The sequence below is a fragment of the Temnothorax curvispinosus genome, unplaced genomic scaffold (assembly GCF_003070985.1).
Source record: "Temnothorax curvispinosus isolate PA1 unplaced genomic scaffold, ASM307098v1 QBEX01007285.1, whole genome shotgun sequence".
Lineage (NCBI taxonomy): Eukaryota > Metazoa > Arthropoda > Insecta > Hymenoptera > Formicidae > Temnothorax > Temnothorax curvispinosus.
This window is the reverse complement of record NW_020217065.1, coordinates 344,062-369,316: the sequence shown is the minus strand read 5'-3', so window position 1 is coordinate 369,316 and position 25,255 is coordinate 344,062. Positions and strand designations below refer to the sequence as shown.

At 36.0% G+C, this 25,255-nt stretch overlaps 1 protein-coding gene and 1 long non-coding RNA gene across 3 annotated transcripts in view; one reads left to right on the top strand and one right to left on the bottom strand.

Moving 5' to 3' along the window:
* The window catches only part of LOC112456860 (protein artichoke-like), a 155,662-nt gene that overhangs the window by 86,733 nt on the left and 43,674 nt on the right, over positions 1-25,255 (bottom strand). The gene's annotated exons all lie outside the window — the stretch shown is intronic.
* Positions 1-25,255, top strand: part of LOC112456862 — an 87,886-nt gene that overhangs the window by 29,969 nt on the left and 32,662 nt on the right. The gene's annotated exons all lie outside the window — the stretch shown is intronic.

The following is a 25,255-nucleotide window of genomic DNA, read 5'->3' as shown; positions in this document are numbered from 1 at the left end:
AATATAAGTGTTTTGTTGTTCTTTTTAATATAAAATAATTTTTTTTTAACTGACGTAAATGAAAAGTCAGCTAAAACACATAAGACAGCTTGTACATGATATTAATATACAAATTGATTTTTTATATTTTTATTTAAACACAAGACACATTTACGAGAATTGAATTTTTAAGTATGTCATATGTTAAATTACGCGTGCATTTGCATATCACAATATCTGTTTATTTTTTCTTATTTAATTTATTAATCACTCTTAGAACTTTACTGACATTAATGAATACTGATAAAGATCAGTACTTAAGAGGTATATATATGTATATAATGATATATATAGAAAGATACTTAAGCGACTTTTAACATAGAATGCGCACTAGAGTATTAAATTTATTAAGTCCGTAAATTTATCAAAACGTTAATATATAATATGTAGGATTAAAAATTATATATGCCACAATTATTTCTGGCTCTTCGTAGTGTACTCCGTCTATTGCTCAGTCCACGACTCGCGTTAATTTTTCATCTTGGATATTTAGCTGTCCGTTTCGCGTCAATCAAAGTCCTTGTTATATCGTTATATACCTTGATAACTGTACCTTCATTACTGCGATAAGCTTTGTTGGGGGTCTGCTTGATTGCCTTGAAATTCTTTGCCTTCAGCTCGCGAGGCTGACTACATTTTTGAACGAAAGTGGTTGTCGGTTGAGCATGCAACGTGACATGGTTAGAGTGACATCGTTATCGATTACCGAGCGATATCTGTCGTATTTCTGATCGTCGTGTCATTTTCCATGCATTCTTATTCCAAGATTAGTTCGTTAAATCTATTTACTCAAGTGGCGAAAGATGTAATTGACATATCATGGTAGGTATAAGAAATGAACTTGTCTTTGATTAGATCAATATGAGATAATAGAGTTGTCAGTTTCTTAATAGAAATGTCTACAGATATGAAAATAACTATAGTTTTTAAATACTATAATAACTTTGCGTTAACAATCGACAGTTTAATATATTACTAAAAAGAATTTTCTGATTTCTTATTTCTTCTTAATATTAAACGACATTGATCATCTTTAATTAAATTTATTAATGTGTACAACGATAAATATATATAATTTACGTAGCATATAATTTCTATTACTATTATGTACATAATTATTTAGATATATTTGGACATATTGTAACTTTGCCTTATTTTCAATGTATTTCTTGATTCCTTATTGGTTTAAATCTGCACTTTAAATCTCAATCTTTAAGCAACGAACAACAATCGAGTTTACAATTGTTAGCTATACACAAACTCGAACTTGGAAATGACTCGAGTTTCAAAGCGAAATAAATTAAAATCTTATATGCCAACCTTAAAGTGCACTCTTTGGAAACTTAATGGCATATTAATAAATCATTTAGGAATTGAACTGGTGAACGCGACTTAGGGCTTTTATTACTTTCAGAGTAATCAAGGCGAAAAGTACGGCTGCTGTTATTCAGAAAGTTCGACTCTCGTGAAAGCTAAAGCTTTTCTCTGTTAGTATTGAATCTTGTGTAGCAAATGAGAATTGAATACTTCTTTCTTTATTCTTCATCTAGTCAATAAAATTCCTGGTGTGGCTCATAGATTATTTTAAAAGTATTTTTTACAGATTTTAGACTATTTTATCACATTATTGACAATAAAATTAGATTCATCAGCCAATATTCAATAAAATGACGTCTAATTAAAACCTTTTTTGCTTGTCGCGCGCATATCCAGTTTAAATAATTCGGATTTCAGGTTGGAAAATATAATAATCGAGGTCGAAATTATTATCGTGAAATTCTTTAGAATTTTTATAATACATTTATTAATTATGGCTCAATCTTTATCGATAAAGTGGAATATCGAATTTTCTCTCTTTCTTTTTTTCTCTCTAAGTTAGAACGCGTTTCTACTCAATCTTTTGGGAGTTGATTGAGCTTGTAAATCGCATCCTTCGTTATCGTCGAGTCACTATAAGGTACTCAAGTTCTGTTCATTCCGGAACGCCCTGCCTTTCACAAGCGAAGCTGCAACGATACGCTTTGGAACGTTTCGACTGCTCGTGTTCTGCTCTAGTTCGATCTCGCGCGATACATTACTGTTCTAAGACACGCTTTAGTAAAGCGCATCGTTAATTTCTGTATCTTTTCACACTCACAAATCCATTTTGCATTTAATGTACCGAGCAGTAAGAATTTCGTTTATCGTTTCAACAAGATTTACTCGCGTCCTCTACGCCTTACAGAACCGAGTTATTAGAACGTTATAAAATTATTACGCTCTTGAAGTGAAATGCAGATTGATTTAAATTCCTTTGTGCGCATATACGCGACGTTCTTCTGAAATAAATAGAAAGATAGAGTGTTCTTAAATATGTAAATAAATTCCTTTTTCGAAGCTATTTGTCATACAGTTCAGAAGAGTATATGAATATAATTTCATAATAAACGTTTAAAATAGTTTTTACACTAATTCGTAATGTTTACACGACTTAATATCAATAAGTTGATGTGTTACGTTAATGCAACAATAATATTTACGTGACTAAATAGGCAACGGATAATATAAAGGAATATCTCAAAATTGAACGCTTTCTGAACTTTGCTGCGTACACTGCATATTTAATAAGAGCATATTTTACATATTCTGCATATATTTCGTCTTGTAGAACGCAATGGTGAATCACGTAATTCTCTGTCGGACATGCCGCCATTTACCCGGAGTACTGCGTTATGGTAATTCTAGTGATGTGCAGATCACTGCACTGTTGAGACGTTGAATGAGGTTTCAACAGGAATCAAGTAGTTCCGTACAAATGTTTTGCCCTTTAATAATATAATTTAACCCAGTTATTGGAAGCTCCGAGACCTTAGTCAACCAGAACTGTTCCGTACAACTGCAAAGCTGTTATTTAAATCAGAATTTACGTAACATAAATGAGAAACATATTTGGATGTATTTCCGTGTTCTATATAGGATGTTTCCGGCGAAAGTAGCGATAAATAACTTAAAAAGATGATAGATTCAGTAAAACTGAACAACTTTTATTAAATAACTCGTGTCCAGCGACATCTCTTTAAAGCGTTAGCTGGCATGTCTGCAAACTTCCTGTATATGTAATAATCATTTGTGACGACTGAATGAATTTATAACAAAGAACGATGCTAGAGACTTTTAATGATTGATTCTACATCACGCGATTTTGTGTCGGGGACAGGAAATACGTAACCATCAACAATGTTTAATGGAAATTGATGTTTAACGTTTTAATTAAAGAAACGTTGCCGAACATGCATTATTTAACAAAAGTCACTCAAGAATTTCCAAGTTTACAAGATCTTTCAGCCTTTTGTCGCGAGTTTCCAGAAACACCCTAGATATATATATAGCTCTGTAAAATTATTTTGCGCAACGTGTGTTGCACGGGACGCCGGTGGTTATTCTTTCCCTTTCTTACACGGTAGTTGAGTTGGACGACATAATTTCCACTTTTTACTTTGTAATTCCCGTGAAAGTCTTTCAGCGGTCCTGTATTCCCGGATAAAATGGCGCGGTATACGATACCGTCGATCTTTTTGAAACAAAGTTCCTCGGCACGGCACATAAAACTTCTTTAACAGTTTTCATCTTCTTATTTGACGTATGTACTACATGCGCGCTATGTCTTTCACTATTGTCAGTATTCTTCGCGACGCGATACTTTGAAACGTGTGTACGTTGGGCCTCTACTTCACAATACCCTCATCCGTCTGTCGCTTCTGGAGTGCACGGCACATATCTGTCTCCTCCATAATAATGTGAATTCGCTCTAACTAGCAACATCCTCATGCAATACGCGTAGTTGTAAGACTTCTTCATCTCCAACGCAATATGTAGCAGTGATCCAGTTAAATAAATAAAACGACTCGTTGAAACACGATTCTTTTACGAAGCTACGAGCATCGGGAAATAATAGAAATGCTAGTAAATCCAATACGAGACACAAGTTCCTTCGAGGAGAATACAAAGCAATCGAGATACGTTAGTAAGTTAGATACATGACAGAGCTGGTGACTCGTATTAGTGTTTCGTTAATCGTAATCTGATAATTGTACCGATAATGTTGCAAAAATTGAGTTCAGTAGTCTTTATTTTGCATTTTGATTGAATACATACACATCTGAAAAGCCTAATAAAATATCACTCTGCCAATAATCATCCGTGTAGTCAATTAAACGCCACATTCCGCACGATTTATGTCGTTACTGATTGATACATGCATGGAACGAGGTTGACAGTATATAGAAATGCGATTTATGATACAGCGCTTGAATAAAACGATAAACGGAACGAAATCGCATTTCAAATCTGACGGATAAGCGTTAATACAGAGGGAGATTGGCAAAATTGCACGTCAACGTTGTCGGAAATTAAGCGACGGGGAAAAGATCCGTAAGCTAAACGCGGCGGCAATATTTTTCTGCGCCGCGATACGCACACTCATACGTCATGAAATACGTTACGAGCTTGTACCGGCGATTCGTATTCCGCCACCATATATTTTCGAGTACAACGTGCGCGCGTGTACGCGTACGAATATCATCCGCAAGGACTCCCATTAATTGTACCTCGGCTATCATCGTCATTCGAGCGTGCTTGCACCGCTCGATCGCCTATTTGTCACCCGCCGATTGCGAAAATGATCGAGATCTGCCGCGCAAAGTTGTCAACCGCGATTTTCAGTGGCGCGTGTTGTTCGTAAACAGCGAAAAAAATGACGCTCGCTCAGTGGTAGACAAAAAATATACATATACGTATATATGCAAGTACATGTAATTCGCATTTATAAATTCGCTTTTTATCCGTCGAGTTACTTTACAGCTGGCACGCCGAAATTTTGCTGACGTTATTGTTTGAAATGGCGGTTGAAATCAACGAGCATCCTTTCCCGAAATGAGATGTAATATGCATGCTAATCGCGAACACGATATTCCGTGTGAGCCATCAAGGCGGAACGTGCGGATACATCGCGATAATTAGACGACGTATTATAATTATATTATATGTTACGTTCTCTTACTGGTTCCTTCAGATTCAATTAATATTAATGGAGAGGTAGATCTAGAGATAGATTGCGTGTGCTTTACATTAAATCGGTTAACTTATATTAGCTACAAGCTTATTCTTCTTCTCCTTAATCATTATAAATTCTTGATGAGCTACGTGTGTATAAATATTTAAGATGTAGAATATTATCGACAATTATCTAATCTAATATTTAGTTTACACGTTACACGTGAACGCGGCCATTATTTTATCATTATCTTTGACGGATTTTTAATTAGAGGATAACTTTAGTATCAAGACTATTGTATGCCAGGCTTCATTTAAAATTTATAACAGTTATTGTTCGTATTTATTGATATTTATTTATTAAATACATTATTTGGGAATTGACTGTATTAATATGCAAATACTATATTATGTTTCCTTTAGTAAAGGTAATTGTAAATCGTAAACCTAACTTTACATAATATGCCGCGTAATAGATATTCCATTAATATTTTATTAAATGAATTGTTATTGTGCGATGTTATAGCCACTAATATATTTTTCTTTCGAAATCAATATTTTAATTCTAAACTTCGATAAATGCATTAACAGAAACGACTGATCCCGTTCATTGATTCACATTAATAGAGTTAATCGCCAACAGCGATGAATATTAACTATTACTAATAATACTATTTTATATATTACTTCTCATGCACACACGGAAAAAAAGGTTTTGCTGCAACAGCAAATCTATTTGTTAAATATGGAACCACTAACATTTTTTGCTGTGAGAGCTAATTAATTTGGCAATAATAGCAAAACCTTTTGTTGCAATTGCAAAAAGTTTTGCTGAACTTTGCTAATTAGCTCTCACAGCAAAAAATGTTAGTTGTCCGTATATAGCAAATCCTTTTTTTGCACTGTATAGCGGAAATTTGTCAATATGTAATTAATCGGAACTACATGCAGTAAATACTTAATACCACGTATTCGTATTATACCATGCGAGGTATTTCGAGATAAACTGGAAAATCTCGTTTACGTCAGCGCAACTGACAGCTTCTTATTTCCTTTTCTCTTCTTTTTTAATTTTACGCGAATATTACTCTCGTTCCTTTATTTGTCAAGACGCGCGCTTTTAGCTTTTAAAATAGACTTCGCATATATTGAATACGAGGCGATGCGTGTATATTGAAAACAGAGAGAGGAGCAAACAAATAGAACTATGATTCTATTATGGGGAATAAGAAAAGAACGCGGGAACAGGAAAGCTTGTACAAGCTGCAGTTGTCTGCTCTTTCAGCTTGGTCGTCGCCTTTCTTCTTTCCTTTCACTATGAACGGAACGAACTGTGTAAAATGTGTAATTGTGCGATACGTGTCGTGCTACTGAAAATTGCAAAAAATCTATGAGAATAGCTTTGAACAAACACGTTGCATGTATTTGCAGCAATAATTTTGTTAAAAAATAGAGTATGGTAAAGATAGAAAAATAAAACAAGATCATATAATAAAACAACTTTTAGATTAAAAACTGTATTTATACTATTTCTATCTTGCTCTTTATTATTTACAAATAATTAATATATACAAGTAATAAATTTGTAATAATAAATAGGATGTCAAAATTAATGGGATATTAAATATCTTATTTATTATTACACATTTATTATTTGTAAACATTTCTCGGTCTTATAATTGAAACATGTAGTTAATTTCTCTTTTTCTCTACCTGCTTTTTAATAATATTGATCGATTAAAACAGTTAGATTTTAAATATAACTAATTGATTTGCATAAATAAATCGATGATTACATTATTAAAAGCTTTAAATAGCTGCAAGAAGTTATTTTTTATTTACATAACATACAGAAGTATTTTATTTATATAAAAGCCGTCAAGAAACGAAAAAATTTAATTACATTTAAATTTATATTCAAAGTTCTATTGTGTAACAGTGGCATTGCCCTTATCGCGTATATTATCCCTTTTCTAAGAAAGGAAATCTCATTTATAAATGAAACTGCAAAACGCTCGATCTCACCGTCAGCAGGACATTCGTGTCAGCTCTGTATACATCGGCATTGTAGTGATCGCAGCATGCAACCGCGAGACGGACCCTGTATAATGCATTACGCGGCGTGGCCGGAGGGCAGCGAGCGACCGAAATCTCAGCGCCGATAACATATGTACGCGTATCTGCAATCTGCGCGCACACGTTTATATCTGCATAGATTCAGGGAGGAGAGGCGAGGTCGTTCACGCTCTTCGTGGATATGCATGAGGAGTACTTTCGCCCGGGGACGAAATTTCGGCGGGACTTAAGTACCCGGCGTGGTCCCCCGATGTTGTATATAGTCTCCAGGGCCGCGTGTAATTGCCGCCTATCTAACGCTAACTCTCTCTCCTATATACCTCCCCCTATTCTCGCCCTTCTAATTTCGCTATCTGCCACCGGCTGGGTCTCTCCTTTCGACCTACCGTCGTCTTTTCTTCGCCCGCCGTTTCCGACTCGTTCTTTCTTACATCGCGGGACAATGCGACCGCGGTGTAGGTACGCTATGCGCGTGCGCGCACACGTTCTAGTTAGGCGCTGCTAAATTTGCATTCCAGTCGAATGAAATATGCATTTCCTGTCGCGCAACGATCTTCCGTCGACGACTCGCGCCCTCGACGGTTCGGCTGTCGCGCCATTCGGCGCATCACGTCTCAGCTACTTTCTATTAATTAGCGTCGCGACGCGTTCCTTCAAGGTACAAGCGCGAGAGCGCTTGTTATAGCATGTGGCGCAGCCCGTTGTCATCTCGGACGCAAGACGAAGGTAGAATAGATTCGTTGAAATCGTCGTTATCCTCTCGAGGTTGCCCGGGGCGGGTTAAATAAATTACGAGCGGAATCGTTGAACGTTCTCGTCGTGCCTATGCACGAAGCGGAGAAACGGCGTCTACCACTTTGCTGCGGTTAGAATACGAAACGGTCGCTGTTAATAGCGGTTAAATAACGCTTGCAGTAAATCTCCGTTTAGCGAGAGAGTAAAAAGCCGTATGGCTAGCTGCATTAGCTAGTTTAATGTGTCTACCTCTATAAACTACCAATGATGATATTATATTAATTGATGATACAGATTATTATTAAATCTGCTTTAAGAGCAGCAAAACCACGAACATCTATTGCTACTACAAAATACAATAGAATTGAAGTATTGTGATGTATTGGAGTAGAAGTATCGAAATCTTTGAACACAGGCATCTCTCGAATTGTAAACCGTTAATTTTATCACGCAGACATTATGACATTAATTCTTTGTAACTAATGTTACGTATTATCTATTTTTATTTTCAAGCTATTTATACAAAAAAATAACAAAAATGACTATACAAATAACAATGAAGAAACACTTAGTGCATTTTGGTAACACTTGGCGGTAATTTTTATCAATCTTTCTATATGAAAAATAATTTGTAGGTATATGATACTTTGTAAGAATAACAAAATTTAGAGAATACAAAATTTTCGATTTACAAATGTGTTCCCTGCGCTCGCTCTAACTCATTTTATGACAAAGCATATTCCGTCAGAGATGGAGTGCGTGTCCCCGAGATGATAATTAAGTATAATTAATAAAGAGCGGCAAAAAAACTAAGGTGTTTTCCGAGCGGCGCCAGCAGCCCCGGCAAATAAAGTGGAACTTTCGTGAAACGAATTGTTACAAAGCGCTGGAAACCATAATGGGCGAATGTTTTCCTACGACGATGCAATTTTTTTATGACAGGACAAACGAGCTTCCGTAGCAGTGTATACGTCGACTCTAACTTCCGGCGACTCGTTTACAACGAACGGAAAGTTTTCGCTCGCGTCTGCGAAAGTGTCTGCTTCGAAAATCGGCACGGCGAACGAGAGAGCCTCGCACTTCCCAGCGAGGATCTGATTTTCCGACGTGCTCCCGCGGTCAGACCAAGTTCGTGGATGGCATTTCAAAGAGGGGGACTTAACTCACTCTCGGTCGCGCGTCCACCAGCGCTTAGAACCCCGTCACTTACGAGTTTAAGATAGACCAGTTTGCCGTACCAGCCGTATCTGCTCGGCTGGCAAGATTGTGACGAATGGCGATGCGCTCTCGATTTTATCAGATATACTTGAGATTTGTCGATCGTTAAGGTCTCTGGACCGTTATTGCTATATCGGATTATGACATCAGAAGCAAGAATTCTTTTTCTTTCTCTTTCTCTCTTTCTTTCTTCCTATCTTCTTCTTTTTCACACGATTATTACTTTTACATTATTAACGGCGAAATCAATGTCCTTACCAAGTGTTTTTTTATTGTTACGAGTATTTGTTTTATAATTATTTTTGTTATTTCTTTTATGTGAATAGCTTAGAAATAAAGATAAATAATACGTAACATTAGTTACAAAGAATTAATGTCATAATGTCTGCGTGATAAAATGTTTCGAGGAACGCGAGGATTTTTCTTAACTCAGCGTTAGAATAAATGAAGCTAAGTAAATTTTAATCTTTCCGGTTCAAATACATAAATCTATCCGACTAATAGCAATTCCCGAAGGATAAATTGGCTGTGCTGTCTGCGAAAATGAGGCCGCCGCAACTGGACTTTATAATGCAGATGTCAAATTAAGGCAGTAAATTAGGTGCTAAATCGCGTTAGCAAGAGAGCAAACGTTAGCTGTATTAAATTTTCACGCACACTTGCAATGCTAAAATTGTGTCCTCGTACTTATCTTATTTAAATCTACACGTAAAGCCGCGGATACAGACCAGACAAACGTGCCCGAACAAACATGAATGAACAACTTATTTCAGTTAATGCGAACGGCAAGTTGAACGGCAAGGTTATTCATGTTTGTTCACACTTTTGTTCGTCTGGTCTAGATCCGAAACTTTACTCTTATAAATGTATATGTACAAAAGTATATTACTATTAACAAATTTTTTATATCTAAAGTAAATTACCACCACATATGAACAAAAATAATCTATTATAAATAAATCATGTATTACATTTCTTTCATATTATTTATTTAGCGAGCATAATACTTTGCTTTTTACGATTTAATATCAGATAATTTTTTTCATTTAATTTGCTGTTCAAAAATTGCGAGCTGATATGTACCTCTGCGAAAAAAATCGCACAATGAAAATTACCGCGTCGGTGGCACGATGTGAAAGCGGAATTACCATTGTTCCACGCGAATAGACGCTCTCTTTAGCTACGTGCACATCGTGACGCGGTGTCATATTCGGTGAGATGGGTGCCGTCGCGGATGCCTTCACCTTTATATTATCCTGGTTTTCGGTCGCCTGTCAGAAGTTCGTGCGCCCGCTGTCGTCGCCTGTTGGGCCTCAGAATTTTACGAGGTAACGTCACCGCCACAAGGAAGCCGGGATTATGGAATGCAGACTCGAGATTTAGCGACGGCAAGTATGTGCATGTGCCACGTATAGCTCTCCTTTGCGGGGTACACTCCTGTTGAGTCCCACAGGGTACGCCGCAAGGCGGCTGCTTCAGACCGCAATTTGCTCAGACATGACGAAATAAAGTGCAGCGCGAAAGCACATGGGGAATGGGACACGCAGCCCTCCGCGTTTGTGATTATTTTCACGATTTTTTATAATAATAACAGCTGAAGTTCACCAAACTTTCTTCTTTGGATTGTATTCGTGAATATATTACAAGAGGAAGAAAAAAAATGAATGAAACTTAAATTCATCCAAAGATCGAAGGAAATCTAGATTGAATCTTATACAATTAAATGGACAGATTTATAATTCAGGGATATCGAGAATATTCAAGGCAATTCTGTTATTGATTCCGGAAATTCATATTATTAAACAATCTATCTTGAGCGGAAGAGATAATATTATATATTTCCCATTTTCTCTATTAGTATTGATTCTTGCAGTCCTCTAATGTCCATTTCTATCAACGCAGGTTAACTTTAATCTCGGTTTAATTTACCTTTCATCTTTTTTTAATTTTAAGAGTTAGAAAAAGATAGGAAGTACGTTAAACCGAGATTAAAGTTAATCTAAATTGACAAAAATGGACATAAGGGGACTAGGCAGTCAGATTTACCGAAAATAAAGCTTTTTTGGGAATTTGATGCAAAGAAATGAATTGAAACCGAAACTTGTCCTTTAACACAATGGTTATTAGGATAATAAACTATAACAAAAAATGTTTTAAATTAAAAATATGCATTAAAAATTTTTAACGCATTTTTCTCTGTTTTTTATTTTCTTTTGCAGTGATAATTCAAATACAGAATTAACTTGAAAAAATTGAACATGTTTACAATATGTATAATTTAGGACTAAACCTTTAAAAAGTCTGTGCAAACTCTAGTTTTTGAGAAAAAAAGTCAAACAGCTCTTTTTTCGTTTTTTGTCGGAAACGAGCTTGTTTGATTTTTTTCTCTTCAATTATATTATTATCAAAGTTTTTAATGCATATTTTTAACTAAAACAATTATTTTGTTATAGTGTATGATCCCCTAATAAACATTATATTAAAAGACAAGCCTCGGTTTCGATTCATTTCTTTGTAATAAATTCCTCCAAAAAGCTTTATTTTCGATTAAAATCTGGCTGTCTAAAGTCCCCTTAAATAATTGGCAACAAAGAATAATTTATACATTGAATTTTACCATCTCATTTATTTCCAACGATACATTATAGAACGTTCTTTTAAATCTCTAATAATAAACAAGTAGAATTAATGTACTTTCGAAAACGTACCGCTGTGCCAAATTTCCATTTCATTTAGACAATTTCCTGTCAGACCGTCGGGTAGACTAATTTAAAGTCATTTGTGTAATTTACTTGGAAAGTCGTCTGTTGCAGTTAGACGGTTCAATAATACAGTGCTTTGAATTATCTAAAACTATAAATAGCACGTGCTAAAAGTAATACGCCGTACAAAATGTATAAAAATTTATTAAATAGAAATAAGATGTGCACTTCCTGCTATTTTTTACTTTATTCACACAGAAATACATCAAGTGAAAATAAAATTATTAACGGTAAAATATTCAATACAATACAATACAATAAGTAATACAATATTCAATTATTCTCAATTATTTGTGATATTGCAAATAATCAATTTTAAACAGATATTCTGTCTTCAAAATTAATAATGCAATTATGACATTTCTGATTATAAAAACTAATTATTGCGCGAAAATTGTAAATTTACATTGAAATTTTTAATGGACATGGATAAGAATACCCCTATATAATGTCGTCTTATATCGCGTATAATTTACAATAGCTAAAAAACAAAAAAAGGCGTGCAAAAAGGTATTGCAAAAGATATCTTGTAATATATATTGAAAATTTTATTATTTAAATCATAATTTTTATTAAAAATGTAATACGCACTATGTATGTTATTATTATCTATTATTTTTTATGTTATTGTTTATCAGTATTAGAAGTAAAATGGAATCAAATAAAAAATTTAGTAAATTGTCACTATTCGTGTTCGTGCATCTACATTAAACAAAATACATGAACGTTCAATAATAATGCATTACATGCTAGATATTATGATTTATGATATTTACGCTATGTGTGTAATCATAAGCGTTATTTAATTAAGGAAGCTTTCAAGAAGTAAAGAAGTGGTTTTATACGTCTTCGTTTTGATGCTTAGCATTTCTTCGGTAAAAGTTAGTACCATCTCATCACGAACATCTCAGTTATAAATGCGCGCCCAATTACCGTTCTAGGTAATCTTCTCGTAAATACTCAGGGCATCAATTTAACTGCATTTTTTACGAGCTTGCAATTAAGGAACCGGCAAATTTTCTTTGAGATAAACTTCTGAATGCTTAACAATGCCTCGTTTTATTGCGTAACTCATTGGGACTTTATTGCGACATAAACTTCAATAAGATATAATATTTAAAGTAAATAAAGACCGATGGAATAACTCGCAAGCAAAAATCGCGCTGTATTAAGTGGCTACCGCGTTGTCATGAATAATTGAAAAGTCATGTTGCGGAGCGTCGCATCGCTCTTAATGACAAATTAGCCGCGACTACCTCTTATTCCGCCGCTCCTAACGAAAATGGCCGAATGTTTTGTGGCAAACGACGCTACGAGGATCGTAATTCACCGTGCTATTTGATGATCCTTTTGTAATGTCGCGAGTTTCTTAGAAGAGAGAGTGCACGCACGAGAAAGAGAGAGAGAGCGAGCGAGTGAGCGCGCGAGGAGGGAAGAGAGGGAGAGGAAGCACAGATCTGACTTTCAGATCCTCCCTCGGAGAGGAGGCGGCGCGACCGCCGGCTTAACCGTCCTGCCATAAATTACTGACCTTGATACATTACCACGTGGCTGCTCTACTGAGCTCTGCATCCACCACCGTCTTTGATATATGTACACGCTGTATCTCTCTCCTCGCGCGGCCGCATGCACGCGTAGGCGCGTACGCGCTACGTGCACTACGTCTTAACGTGCACGTTTATGCGACAATTTTAATACTTCCAAAAAGAGGGAAACTTCACCCGAACTCCCGTAAAAGTGTCCGCAAACGTTAGAAACTGCCGGATAAAATGTCGACGTTCACGAGATTCTACACGCAATGCGGGACAATTTAATTAATGACCGAGCACGATGGTGTTTCATGTCCATCACAATAATTTTCTATGTTAATGATTTAACCATGTTCGCGGTTTAATTCGAGCGTTCTCAATTTTTCGCAACAATCAGAGAAATGAGAACGTCGAATAATTATTTAAAATAGTTACCTTAATTTTATTTTTTAATTACAATGTTATTAAATTTATATTATTATTATAAATATTATACGGAAGGATTTATTATTAAGTAATGAATCTCAGGGCGACTTGTAAGGGAATAAATAAAATTTAATCAAACCTTGGAAGAGCAAATTGGATACAATAAAAGTTACAAAAGTTACCGATGATAAGACTGATAATATTAAAACAAAATATCAAATTGACTCCAATCTCTTTAAAGATCTAATATTTTTGAATAGTATAAAGTCTATCGCATTAAATTAACAATTACAGTATTGATAGGAAATCTAATTTGCTCAGATAAAAGTAAATTTTAAAACTTTAAAACTGTTCTTCTATGACATAAATAAAATCTGCGCGTGCTATACATAATAATTTGTTTGAGCGTAACACGACGCGAACGAAATGAGATTATGAGTGGTAGATAAACTCGCAAGTAGAACGCCCGTGATTTTGTGCGGCTTGGCGACATTGCCGCGCCGCGAACAAATTTGAAAATTCCGGCGCAGTAAAATGCGGCAGAACACGACGGAAAAATTTTACGCAAACGTAGGCTAAACTCGGGCGTAACGAAACGTGACGTGTTTACGATGCAACTGCGACTTGATATACATCACCCCTATTCTGGTACGTGCGTATTGTGGAAATGTACGTTACTTGATATTTTACGGTACGTATGCACGTACATCGTGTGAAAATAGTATTTTTGCATGAGGATAACTGTGGTAGCCTCGAGGGCAGTTAAAAAAACACATCTAGATTCTCTGACACTCCAGGGGATGATCGCCCGAATCAATTCTTGTTTTTAAATTACAAAACTGATTGCCTGCGAGGATCGAAACGCTTCCATATTAAATGCGCATGTTTTGAACATAGAACGTAGCTAATAATAGATTTGACATATTTCAAATACTGAAGTATCGTGGAATTTCAAAAAACCGATGTTTTTCTATCAGTTTAAAAAATATCGGTATATTTTTCCTCCATTCCTTTCGCGGTAAACGTATCGCTTCATCAAGATTTCCGTCGTAAATTACATGCAAATATTTAGAAAGTTAAATCATAAAGTGCAGAAATAACTGCCGCGTTTCGATAGCTTGACACAAGAAGATAGAAATCTTCAGAACTGATACTCATATTCATCAGATCTGAACGCTATACCGTATTTTTCACTGCGTATGTATATAGAGGGAAAAAAAATATATGCAGGGCGTAAATGTGTCAGGTGCACGTATATATATGCATATACATATGTCGCGAGTGGCCATGTATACGGCCGCGAATTTCCATCCGAACGATTCAATTTCTCGACGATAGCGTCACCGTCTACCATTGATGCTCCGCTGCGAACTGAAAAAAAAAAAAATGCGCTCGCACACGTGTGCGAAGGCTTTACACACCCTCGAACAGACCCGTTGCTATTTCACGTTTCGCCATGGCGCGAAAAAGAATGAGCAAATGATTAATGAGAACAGATTAATGACGATACCGTTAGATATCACCACTTGCAGTGCATTCTATACATCGAGTTTCAAATTGGTATTATTGCACAGTATAAAATGTTACTGTATATAAGCGGTATATCTTATATTATTAATTTATCGTTCTATTGTTTTTTAAGATCCTTAGAAGCCGCTTTAAGAAGCTAGGTAGCCATCGCCCACTGAGGTTGTATCTTAATTACAATTTGCAACAAAGATTTGCGAGCACAAAGATAAAAAATTGATTAAAAATACCTTATTGCGTGTGTCCTATATTTTATATAGATTTTTATACAGTTTGTAAGTCGACTAATACAAAACGTTATATGTAAGCCAGAGCTATAAGTCGTAATTAAATACAACTTAAATTTAGCTATAAGATTTAGTTATTAATCTCGGCAATCAAGATGCGTTTGTGTAACCAATTATAAAGTATAATATAATCCTATAAAAATTCTCTAGAGATTCATATCCGTTTTACTAAAATCACCCTTGCGTTTAGTAACTCGTGACAGACCTGATCGCATCGGGGCATATATACGTACGTGTGTACATACGTGTGTCGGTGCGAGAGGGAAGAAACAGTTTTAAATTAAACTACACGGCCAATTCCAATTTGATCCCGGGCCGGTGGATTAGCAGACGCCTGTCGAATGCAAGGACGTTTACAGGATAGAGGATGATTACTGCTCCTGCGTTTCTCCCTCGAGTAGCCGGCGTCGGCTGACGTCCCGCATAGGAATTGTTTCGCGAATCGAAAGAATATTAACGATGCGCGTCCTGCCGACTGGAAATTATGCCGTCAGCAGTGTTACATATCGCGGGAGAGCGACACTTGTGCTCTTTTTTCGTCATATCGTGCCGTTTTACCGGGTGTGAAGCGCGGCTGGCGTATACGAGAGCGGCATTAATTAAATCTAAAAAACCTTTAATTACGGCGAGTTGGTTTTCCATACAAAGATGAGGGACGGATATAATTACGGGCAGTAAGAATCGTCGACTTTTCATAAAAATCCAGGTGGGCTTTAGCAGAGAAACTGCAGACGGGTATGTGGGATTATTTTTCGTGTGGCGGGCCAGAGAATAGCATCGCTGTCCGCCGGAAGAAACATTTAATGAGACTCTTTGTGCTTCGTTTACACTTGAAAGTGACGCCGGGCTCCAGTTCGTGATTCGGTACCGAATTGTAGAGTAAACTAATTTTGATTAATTTCACCGCAACGGTGAAACTTCTCGAGATTAAAGTTTAATTTCTTGTCAAGCTTATGAAATGGAGGAAGTGTTTGAATAGTAAATGAAAAGTATACTTCCTAATATTATTTGGTAAGAGATAGAGGAAGAGAATTACTTTAAATATTTTTATTTTCTCATTGTAAAAGGATATTTCGTCGCATTACATATTAAAAAAAGTTTGTATAATATAAATTATCATAATACTATATATTATTACATTAATGATAAAATTAGGAATATATATCAAACACATTAAATATTAACATATACTAATCTATTAATAATTTAATTATTATACGTAGCATTTATATAGTGAATGAATAAATCAATATCTCTGCTTATGAAATACATATATGTATGTATAAAATTTGAAACGTAATGCACTCTTGTCTGGGCTAACACTTTGCACGTAAAATATGCGAATAGACATTTGTTACATATATGAGCCGTTATAAATCGGATCGCCGATCGCACTTTACTTTGGATATATATGTGCAATTTAGTCGACATTACTTATTTCGTAGCCATACGAGGCAGCTGTTTCACCGTCGCGGAGTAGTGCACCGCCGACATTTTCTCTGAATAGCCGCCGATCCATTTGGCCGTAAGTTTAGATTTATGCAGTAACGGTATGCTAAATGGAATATCGGCGAAGATCTGCTTCATGATATACGACAAAGATCTGGTTTCATTTATTACATGCACCAATATGATACAATATTATATACGGATCGTGATTCGTAATTCGCGGTAAATTATAATTATAGTGATTTATATATACACAGAGATATATATAAATACACATATATATAATTTTGCTTTAATCAACTAAAACATGTTACTTATAACAACAGCCGACCCATGTTATTATAATTATACTATTATTACTATGTTATTATAATTGCATTATTACTATTACTATTACAAAACTTTTCGCGCGGTCTCGCCATCGCATCGTTATTCTACTAAAATTAACGAGACTACAAAGCACTGAGGATTCTCTGCGCGCACGAACAAAACGGCAAAACCCCGGCGATTAAGCAGTTCGGGCGAGCGACGCTCATTCGTGCGGCTCGCGGGGGAAAAAAAGTTTCGTAGCAGTCAACCGAACTATTGATGTGTTAAGGGCGGCGGTGACGGCTATGGCGGCCGTAACACGTATCGCGGCGCGAACGCATCTCGTAAAAAGCAATAACCGCTGCCAACTTTTATTTCGCACCCGCAATTCAGAAGGTGCAATAGGGCATGCGGCCGGACAGCCGGACAAAGCGGAGTACACCGTACAATTTTCTCGAAACGAATGCGTCGCCGACGGAGGTGACTTCTTTTGTGCCTGGATAACCGGTACCCGGCGTGAATCACATTAACACGGCATTTCGCATCGGGTCGATGCAACTTCCTGTTCTCTCTCTTCTTTCTCTCCCCCTCTCCTTCTCTTTCTCTCTCCCTCACCTTTTTCTCTTGTCTCTTTCTCTCTCTTTCCCTCCCTTTCTCTCTCTTTCTTTGCTGCTCGGTCAACATCCGCCTGTCTGCCCGGGTGTCCCCCGCCGCGCCGGGCAACCGCCCCGGATCGCTTTGCTCGTCGCTGCGTTCCTATCGCGTTTTCCCGGCGCAATTTTAACGACGAACGCCGTCCAAAGGATTCCCGAGTCAGTCTTTTGCATCTTCGAAAAAGATCGCGTTCACACTTTAATGAAAAAAACAGCTTTTCCATAACAGTTCGGCGCAGCTCGAAACTGCGAGCGCCGGGCCGCACCGTTTCTCTTTCTTCGGCGCCATCCCGGTAGATCGAGCGTATCGCTATACAGCTATATCGAGGATTATGTTGTATAATGCAATAGCGGAGCTATAGTCTGCAGCGGCGCCGACGATCCGCCGACGAACCCTACTTTATGGGCTCGTTTGACAATCCTTTATCCTCGGTGAGAGCCTTTCTGCAGGCTCGTGTCGAGGCAGTTAATAAAAATGCATGTAACGTTCTCTCGTTTTCGCGAGAACAACGACTAGACAGTAATTACGCCGGGTACGAGCAGGAGGGCGCGAAACAGAATGGGTATGATAGGTTTCCCCAGTTTTCTGATAGGGAGATTTTATTGAATCCGAGCTATATTTGAGCCGTTAATTCGGTTAGCATGTACGATCGCTTGGCTGAGTGCATCTATAAATATATAAAATCGACTTGTAGTATCTTGATGCAGCTTGGTCTGTTTATTGAAAGAATATACAATTATGTGCATTATTAAGAAACTTTTATTATTAAAAAGCTTTTCATTAGCACGTCGATTTATGTTGATTAAAATTACGTAATCAATTATTTTTATTTTCTTTATTTTTTATAAAAAAGTATAATATCTATTTCTCGAAATGAATGCACCTGATAAATGTAACTGTTAAATACAGTTCTCTAAAATTTATATATAGAAACCGTTATGTAAAATTGCAGTCAAATATAAAAAATAAAGATAAATTACAGCGATAAATTGAATGTCTGATGCTTATACACTTGAAACACAATTAAATGCCCGTCGACAATTGTTCTCTCATTAAAGCTTCGCACAATTAAAGAGTTTTATTTTAAACTATCTCATCATTCCTGATGCGGCTCGTTCGCGCGAAACCGGTTGAAAGCGTTATTAGTCCGTCCCGGGAGTAACACGCGAAGGGATACGAGATACGATTCAGTTGTGATTCATGAATAGGAAAATCGGTAGAAACGTCTCGTAACGGTGATACGAAGTACCGTGGTTTCCTGTCCGTACCATGTCGCTTGCGGTAGTAATACGCGGCAGACATCCGTGTCGCTCGAAGGGAGATGTACGATATCGAGCTCCTACGAGCGCATGGCGTTGTAACCTCTGGTAAAGCGGATAGTAATAACAAATCCCGCGCGACAACGGCATCTCTCCTCGTCCTCCCCATTCAGTGCATGCTCTGTCGCAACAATCCTTGCAAAAAATCGAAACTTATGTTCCAACGGCGTTTTTCAAATCTATGCTCTGCCAAAGAAATAATAAAATTAACTGGAGACATCGCAGCGCTTCTCCGCATATTAATTTAATTTTAAATAAATTATTTGTATTGTTATTTTATGTTATTTTATCTGCTTTCGTTAGTTTTAATTTAATTTAATTGAGATTTTGCTAATGTCATTATTGTTTTCATTATCTTTATTAATTTTAATGAAAAGTTTATTATTTCATCATTCACTTGACGATACATATATTAATATATTATGTTATATTATAATTATATAGTCTGTCGTAGAAATACGCTTCATATAATAGATATCCAAAAGTGTTTAATACCTTAAATTAGATTATGTAGTGCGCGAATGCAGTTAATTAATTTATTACGTCAGTGTCTCTTTCTCTGTCTGTTATTCTTCCTCTCTGTCACCCTCTCTTTAACTACAAACACACACCACGTCATAGCGCGCGTACATATCTTACATAAATCCAGATACGCTATCGGTTCGTGTTGCTAGCGCACGTAACTATAACGGTGATGTTACTATGCTGGTCGAGCAAACGTCGTCCCACCAAGACGAATCAGGGAGCGGATTGCCGTAGAGAGGGTTCAGGAGCTGGCCGGTTGTCACAAAGCACGCCGAGTGATCTATAGCTCTAATTAATGGCAATCTCCGGAGGGTCCCCTAGCTTTCCACGTGGATTTCAATTATCTCGCATCGGTCCGCCTGGGTAGTCCAGTAAACCGATTAAAGTTTTTGCGATCAAGCTACGAGCACACTCCATTCGCTTTCATCTCCATTTCTCCTCTACCTGCATTTCGTCCTCGCCGTCGGTATAATGCTATTAAAATCCCACGTACTGCGTATATATGTTATATTTATAGGGATTGCATAAGAAGTCTAATTAAACTTTTGCACATTTTGTTACCTTTCAAGATAGGAGCATGTGACTCTCACAAAAATATCGTGACTTTTTAAGATATAGATATGTGTATGCAAAATATTATTTAATAAATAATATCTCTTCAGATAGATATTGATTAAAAATAAAGCAAAATGCAATCTAAATTACGTAAAATTTCAATTTTGCTTCATATAGGGTTACTGTTTTTAGTTCAGTTTCCAGCACATTAAATCGTCTTAGCATTAATATTTCATGACGTTATAGAGTATTTGTTTGAGGTTAATATATTACTATACACAACCGTGTAACTATCAACGCAATTGCAATGCGTCCGGGCATTATTTGTGTTTATTTGTATAACAATCCTCTTAGGAAACGTTTCGCGTTTGCTTTGAGAGAAGAAGCGATGCTGACGGGAGATTATCGCTCGAGAGTGTTTGCATGGCAGCCAAATACCCTCTTTAAGATACTTGCCGAGATCTTCGAGATGTATTTGCACTGTTGTGTAAGAGACATTCAGTTTTGTTGCCACTTCGCGATTGTAATACTGAAACACTGAGCTGCCCGAGTGACTGCAAGATGTCGATGTCTGCAGTTTCAATACAAATCCAACGTAATACGACCGCTAAGTTTAAGTTGAATCTTGTTATAAATCCACCTTAGAAATTATGTGAATAATAGTATACAATTCCTTTCTTGCAAGTTTTCTAAAGCGCTACGACCAGTCTGCTCTGTGTAAAGGCACAACGTCAGAGCGGACAAAAAATGGTTAAGTAAGTTTTTTGAATATCGCTATTTGTTAGTAAATGTGTATTTTTAAGTATACGAAGTTTATTTGTCATTTCAGTTAAGAAATATGATATTGCGAAAAATAATATCATCTTTTCAAATAGAGAAGATAAACAATTGTTACTTCTGAATTATATATCTGCTACTGCATCGGGTAGGAAAATATTGCAGCGCTGCGCGCTGCGGAATAAAATGACAGACGATTGTCGTGTTTGTATTAATTAGCGCACCAGCGTAATTAACAGAATTTTTTGAAATAAACGTACAAATGCAGAATGCAGAAGAAAATAATAACTGAATGCACTTGTTCATACTTGTATAATTAATAGCTTATTTCAGTCTTTTTCAAATTCTCGAAAACAAATATTATAATGTCTCTGATGTTAACAGACTGCAGTAGAATTGGAGCAGGATTAGCAGATATAAGATAAAAATTACATTTAGAGATTATTTAATATATAATTATGAAAAAGAATTTGCTGAAATTGATTGCAGCTATTTCTTTATTTGCCATATTTGACGACATAATTTTTATAGAGACTCTTATTCACTTAAGTAAATTGAGTAAAAAATCATAAAATCGAAGATAGAATCTAAATTTGTGTAAAAAGAAAACAGTCTTATTTTATTAATATCGATTACAGCCATGTAAAAGTTGCCCAAATTTTGTATTATTATTTACATTCTGAACGTTTTTTATGTATTGTATACTTTTTGTTTTGTATATTATCTGGATGTAAAATGTAATATGAGAAAAAAAGCGATAAATAATTAAAGATAAACACATGTCAAAAGAAAAGAATAGTTGATTAGAATCGACGACGGAAGGCTTCTACAGATTAGTTCGTTTTTACTAGAGAACATTTTTGACTTACATTTAAAATTAAAAATATAGTTAAAATTTAATCAAGGAAATGCGAAGTCGTGTTTAACTGAAAAACATTTAATCGCAACGATATTCGATAAAAATGGAGCAGCCTGTATATTAAAATATTAAATTACTTATGTACTTTTCTAGCGATCGATTGTCGCCAAAGTAAAATTGAATCGATCTTATAGGGCCTATCGATCTTTCGAGGCTCTTGCGTGTTTCAATTCTCGCTATCTGTTTTATTGGAAATCCGATCGGTCTAGAGTCATTACGACGATACGATAATTGTGCCTCTACTCAATTAGACAACTCACGTAAGAAGACACAGGCCGGTTTCGTCGATCGTGCGTTGCTTTCGCGCACATTTAACGTGAAATATTTCGAGAGACGTGCTCTGGATTCTAAATGCACTCTGAAGTTAGATTAATAAAGTAAATGATGAACGAATTATATTTTAATCGTTTCTCTGATGATAAAACCGCTGGAATACATATTTGTAAAAATACTATTTAATTGAATATTATCTTAAGTAAAAATGGTCAAATATGCTTAACCAAGCAACATTATTTTTAACATATTGAGTTATAATATTGAATTTACAACAACTTTGCCAATATCACGCTGTCTCGTAAAATATTAACAATCAAAATTTCAAAAGTTGCGAGCAGAAACTAGCGATGCTAAATACATATTAAATATGTTTCAATTACGCTATGTCTGACTGATGGTTTTTTTAACTTTCTGCTATTTTTGAAATTTTTGTTGAGATTAACTTATACTTGTTTCACAAGCTCTGATCATTGCAGGCATGAAAAATTGACGCGACGAGCAGATAAATGTTGCATATCGCTTTTAGGCAAATCTGCATACAGCTGCACAAGGACGTATAATCAATTAAAAAGCTGTTGACGAAAGAGAGATGAGTGAGAGACTAGAGTAAATCGACAAAAGAGGCGCGTTTAATTTTAGTTTAGTTTTATAGGAGCTAACGAGATTAAAGTTCTTTCCAAGACTACTGCATATAGCCTGCATGCTCACTGCCAAGACATATCAACAATAACTGCAAGTGCAACGGATCCATGCGTGAAACTGTCGATCCGGCTCAGAGGGATTCGTCATCAATCATGCGCAAAGCGATGTTCGTATAAGTATACATGGGTCATCCCATTCGGTATGCCCGCGTATACTCCCCTGTTTCTGCATTCGCGCATCCACGGCATCGACGACACCCAGGTCGCCCGTTTGATGGACGGCTCTAATCGCTATCGATCATTATTATACGTGCGCGTGTAATACACGGGGGCCCGGCGGTGTCCTACGCGAACCGCGCGTATTATATATCGGCGCGTGTATAAAATAGGGGAACGTGATGTGAGTGATACTCAACGTCGTATCCGTTAGTGAATGATCGATCGATCGGACAGGTAGATGATAGACAACGTCGTCGTCGAAAAGTTCTTAGCCGTCTCCAGTGATGGAATTTTTATTTTTTTATTTTTTTGGAATAAAAATCAAGTGAACGCTTTGATATAAAGACTGACAAGATTTGATATCTCTCATCATGCTAAAAACTTACGAACACTTAATAAGTTGATGCGTGAAGGTTTCGCAAATAAGATTTTATGATTATTGAATGACAGAGTGATTTATGTTACGTTAAAATTGAAATAAATTGTTATTAGTTAAAATGTTTTTTAAATGACAATCTTATTTTCTTCAGTTTTTATTAGACTATTAAAGAAAATTAATTTTTTTAAATTCTTTGTTATAGTTCGGAATACTTAGAGATTTCGCTATGTGAAACGCTCAGAAATGAAAACGAAGTAGAAATAAACGCAGTTCGAAAAGATGAGGACGCGTGATTCGAAAACTCGATTATAGATTTTCCGTCTTGAGCAATACTGGGGTAACTTCGCATTATAGTTGTAACTTTGTGAAGGAAGCGCGTTACAGTAAATTTGCACGTCAAACTTACGGGTTCGTGATCCCAAAACTTACTGTATATCCTTTAAGACTCGTCAATGTCTCAAATGTATGCCTGAATTTCGTGCGATGCGGAAAATTTAATGAATTTCAATGTAAGGCAAATTAAGCAGAGGTCAAAACTGAAATATGTGTGTGTATAATTTCATAATTAGAGCGGTTATAATCACGATCGCGTTAATCCATTTGCTTAATGAAAAATTTTATTTTAACGTAAACCTAGTTTAATATTCCTCTTATGTCAATCATTATCCAAGCAAAATAATGTTTTATTTATTCTTTACAGTCGAATTTTGTAAATATATTTTATTAACTTTTTGTAAATTATGAAAATGAGGAAGAATTTGGAAAAATGGATTCTCTCTTTAATGTATATTTGTTCCTGTTACATATGACAGAAAAGTTAATATGGGTTTTTGAAATTTGCTGCCGTGACTTTATAAAGTTGACGTGTGCGCGTTTAATACCAACGCCGAGTAATTCGCATGATAAGTAATATAAGGGAAGAGTGAAGAGCTTTTTAACGCGTTTTTTCCTGACAGAGTGCGAGAATATCTAAGCCGTGCATAACATAAAAAGTTACTAGTCATCCATTCGACACACGCCGTCCTCACCTCGATTTGCCTCTCGTGATACAGGATTAATTTGCGTAACAGCTAATCCGATTAAAAACAGTAATCCGATTTTCCGAGATCTAGCAAAAGATTTTCGTATTGTACTTTAAATCGATAAAGATGCTGAGCAGTACAAAATCCGACGAGCTTTGCAAGTTTAGCCAGTTAATGTGAAAAAAATACAGATTGCTTTTATCAATGCTGCACATTTCTCTGATGCATGCATTTTTATAAGCTTAATACATTTTGATACTATGAGATTTTTATGTAATTTTATAGGTTTATCGTTGCATGTACATGAAACTAAAAAATAAAAAAAAAATAAAAAATAATGTTCGCTTTGCATAGTCAATAGAAGTAGACGTGCAGAGTTTCTGGCAAAGTAATAAAGAAAAAGCAATTAATATTAACATTTCTAGTATTCTAGTTATTGAAAATCATGTTGATGGATTAAAATAGCGAAATTTCTTGTCAAGTTTACAGAATTTTAATTTTGCGTACAAATTTTGATGGTTAAAAGTCGCCGGAGAGATGCGACGGAGAGGTCCCGGGAAAACCAAAATAGGAGCCGACTC